Here is a 3,978-nt window from a genome sequence, read left to right on the forward strand (position 1 = left end):
ATAGATAGATAGATAGATAGATAGATAGATAGATAGATAGATAGATAGATAGATAGATAGATAGATAGATGAAACCGGTGGCTCTCCCTGCAGTCACACAAGTCAACCCCATTGGACGTATACCTGTCTCATGACCCTACAAAATCCATAATTTTCACAAAAATTCTGCCGTACTCACACGTAGACTTGCAAAATGGGGGGAAATCAGTGTAATTTACAGACAATCTGTACAACTTGACATGTACGCTGTGTGTAAGGAACTCTGGACAGGTCACAAGTTTGCCACAGAAACAGGTCGAGGCAAAGAGCTGGCTGTCCTGGTTCTTTCTGTTGGTGGTTTATTCCTGTTAAAAGGGAGTTTTTCCTTTCCACTGTCACCAATGTGCAGCTCAGATTGTTATGAAGTTATTCAATGCAATCAGCTGGCTTCTTAGACTGATTCTTTTTTGTACAGTACTTTGAGACGGCACTTGTTACGAGTTGGAGCTATACATATAAACTGAAATAAATTGAGAAGCAACAGCTCCAAACCACTGCCCCCGTGTTCTACCCAAGTGTTGAACCCCAGATCATTTTGACCATGAACGGTCTGTATTTATCAGTCTCCTGTTGGGACTAYGACCAACATCTAGCAGCTTTGAGTTGACAGCACAGTGCTAAATAAGGATAAATAGGTTTTAAACCAGCTCTTTCATTATTTCTCCACACATAATCAGAGCCTCCAAACTGGGTTTTATCCAGTCAGATCATCACTTCTTTCTCAGTTTGGCTATTATTAAAACAGCTGGTCTGAAAACGGAAGTTCGAAAAAATATATTTAGCTGTAAGACTGGTGATGATGATGTGTTGGTGTTTTCACACTTTTATTAAAAGCTTGACAAAAAGAAAAGGGTCGCTCTTGTGTCAAAATGAGTTTAACAGCCCTGCTCTACTGTAAATTAGCTGATAAAAATGAAAAAAAAAAAGAGCAGGACTGGTGTATTTTTACTACAACAACAGTTCAGATGTTTAGAAGTGGGGTTCTYGGAAAACGATTGTGAACAATTAAAATGTAGACAGCTTGTTTGAATGACCTTATTTTGGAGAAAGAGTTTAAYTCTGACCAGATGAACAATGTAATGTTTAGTCTAGGAGGCTCTGTTTTAAAAGCAGCTCTAATCTTAAAAAAATCAATAGATTGCATTTTTTCACATCAGATTCTTCAGTTGTTTGCAAAGAAAAATGGCGAATTGAAAGTGTTTTAAAGACCAATAAACTTTTATTGTAGCTGTGTGTCTTTGTTTTAAAATGGCAACAGTYCACAAGGTTATTCTAGAAAAAAATAAAAATGTTAACTGTTTTAGGTTGTCCTTGAAGCTATCCATAACAGCTGCCTTTCAATGAGATAATCACAAAATGAACTAAAACATCTTCTGCGCTGTTTAAACAGCAACATGAGCACTTTGTCAGGTCGCTGCGCAGCTTTCAGAGGTAAACATTTTATAAAAAATGGAACTGTGCTTTAAGTCATCAGGTTTGATRGATTTCTTGCATTTGACACATCAGACTTAATGTTACAGTTCATTAAGGCATCTAGGCAACAACAACAACAAAAATTAGATTAACATAAAATTTTAGCCAATTTAATGACAGATTCTTSAAGTTAGTTTTAAAAGGAGCTAACAATAAACTGATAATTCAAAAGTAGAATAAATCTTCTTGCTTTCTTATCTATTGCGCTGCCAAAAGGATGAAAGTGGGTTATTTTGCCTGTTTGTGTTTGTACAATAAACATCTGACCCACAGGAGTTGAATCAATCCAAGATGGCCACCACAGCTGRTCAACCTCAAGAAACCAAACCAGCATCAATTCAGACAGTTGTGCTGATATCAAAACAGGATTTGGTGTGTTTGAAGCTGAGACTTATTCTGAATTTATACCTTCAGCTCTAATAGATCAAAGTCCACCTGGTGTGTTTGTTAGCCAAATATCTCCTGAACCACTGGACAGATTTCAATAAAACTCAGAAAGTAATTCTTGATTTAAGTAATCATCAAAACTTCTGGAGTCAGTCCAGTTTAGGAACACTCCATCATTAATCACATTAATCTTAATCTGAAACTCTGACATAAATTGAGATGATGAGCAGGAATGCTCAGCCTTTAAATGATTTAAAATAATAAAACACAACCTAATTTTATTTTATTTATACATGTTACAGTTCACTGTATGTAAATCAATGGTTTTAGCAGTTGTTCTAAGCTCTATGTCACAAAAAATAACTAAGTTGTGTCCCATGAACCCAGAAGCCAGTTGTGTTGAAATAAAAAACTCCATTAACTTCTCCCACAGCCGTCAGTGAGTTGCTACAATTCTGCTTTTAATGGTTTTTCTTGAGTAGTTTTTGTTTCATTTCCTGGTTCATATCAGTTTATCTCCCTCCCCCGAGTTTGATCACAGCTGCTTTTCATCTCCTTTACCACAGTTGCAGGTTTTAACTCGTCTTTTGTCAGATTCTTGTTTTATTTGTCTTTCTTTGTGCTGAGGTTTCTGTTTTTTTATAGCCCTGTCATGCAACACCTGGTCATGTACTCTGAAGCTCCCAGCTGCTTTAGATTTAGTTCAGATGAAGTTGTTTGTCTTCACTCGTTTGCCTCCGGAGTTTCAACTCTGCATGTGGATCTCCGCACACATGCATGGCATCTGCTGGTGTTCAAATAAAGATTAGTGGTAGAAACAAACATTTGCTGACAGTTATTGCATTGGAGCTTTGGTTGAGGAACAGCTGCAGCGGAGGTTTTTTTTATTTTATTTTATTTTATTTTTTGAAGAACATCACAAAGACAAAATGAAACAATCTCAGGAAAGCAGCAACTTCCTGTTTGTTTGACTGCAGGGTGATCMGCAGGTCAGAGCAGCAAACCTCTGGTGCTTTATATATGAAGAAYGCACAAAAAACTAAACTGATTTACTTCAAATCTGCAGATCAGGAGCAAAAGGGGGACATGTTTTTTTACACTTGCAATAATTCGTCATCTGTGTTTATTGAATGTACTGCTTTAAGCTGTGCCTTTTCTGACCTCAGCCACCTTCGTGTCACTCCATCTGGATGCTTTTTGTGGACAAGTTGGACTTTTGACTTTTAATTTCCTTATTCACTAATGCTTTCTTCTATTCCCTTTCTCTAAAGCAGCTCATGCTGAACTTTTCTTAAACGGTCTTGAAAGTGAAAACAGTAAAAAAACAAAGCCTTGGCAGGAGGAGCAAAGTTCCCACCGGCTCCTCTGGTTCCGTCCAATCACATGAAATCCATCAGAACACCCGCTTACTTCTCTCCTCCTGCCTTTGGAGGAGTTGTTTTTGCCTTTTTGTCAGGTTTCATATTTGCTGATGTGATACAGCTCAGGGCCCATATTCATCAAACTTCTAAAAGTCTAAAAGTCAGTTATCAAGCGTCTCAGTCTCACTTTAAATTAAGTGTAAGATTAATTCTTAAGTGCCACCAATGAAAGAATCACTTAATGATCTAGAAGACTCGTCTACAGCAACTGAATGGTCAATTTATCACGAGAAACTTTTCAAGTTAAGACTAAAACCTAATTTAAACAAAGGCTCAATTATTTTGATAAAGCTGTATCTGCAAATTAAGTTGTGGGCCAGTAAAACACATTTTTACATTTTTTCCTTAAACCTTTAGGGTAGATGTTCTCAAACTTTGAGTCTGAGGACCCCTTGCAAGGGTGAAAAAWTTCCAGGGACTCCCTCATAAACCCCATGCTGTTTTAAAAATCATTTACTGTCATTTTAACCTCTGAATTCCATAGAAATTGTATTTTTTGTTTGCTTATTGTTTGTTTTTTTGCATTGTTACCCATATGCATATTTTTAAATCAAAACCAAATTAACAATTTATTGAAATTTTTTGAGAACCCCCCAAGATGCAGCTCACGGAGCCCTGGGGGTCCTGGGATCACAGTTTGAGAACCTCTGTTTTGGAG

Source organism: Austrofundulus limnaeus, unplaced genomic scaffold (genome assembly GCF_001266775.1).
Source record: "Austrofundulus limnaeus strain Quisiro unplaced genomic scaffold, Austrofundulus_limnaeus-1.0 Scaffold37, whole genome shotgun sequence".
Lineage (NCBI taxonomy): Eukaryota > Metazoa > Chordata > Actinopteri > Cyprinodontiformes > Rivulidae > Austrofundulus > Austrofundulus limnaeus.